We start from the raw sequence: 526 nt of genomic DNA on the forward strand, positions 1-526 counted from the left end.
GGAATAATATCGATTAAAAAATGTTCTGGTTCCACATGTGATGCACTCTTCCAGAGGGAGATATCTGCATTATTACAAACCAACAGCAACTCTTAGAAACTCGAGTCTCACATATGTGAGCTACTAACAATTCTGCATCCAGAAAACAAACTGTAGATGCTGGCGTCCACACACCAGGGGGCGCTGCTGCACAGCAGGAGGTTAAACATACGTTAATAAAGATTTTCTGTTATTTTGTGCAAATTAATTTGTAATTTGTGCCTCTTTTATCTACCCAAACCAAAAGGAGTGCAGAGATTAGCGTCAGCTTTAAACATACATGTGGCCACCTGACAGGTGTGTCACCGGTGCTGTCCTGGTGGTCACTTGCGGTATTACAACAACATCCTAATGGCTGTTATAACAGAGACGGTTGTAACTCAGCTGACAAAACAACAACCAAGAGGACGCATTCCACGACTGTCCATGACTCAAAGTATTATTGAGGGTAAAACTGCATACAGAAGGCTGACAGGCTGCTACCTGG

This window comes from Stegastes partitus, unplaced genomic scaffold (assembly GCF_000690725.1).
Source record: "Stegastes partitus isolate 25-593 unplaced genomic scaffold, Stegastes_partitus-1.0.2 Scaffold1526, whole genome shotgun sequence".
Lineage (NCBI taxonomy): Eukaryota > Metazoa > Chordata > Actinopteri > Pomacentridae > Stegastes > Stegastes partitus.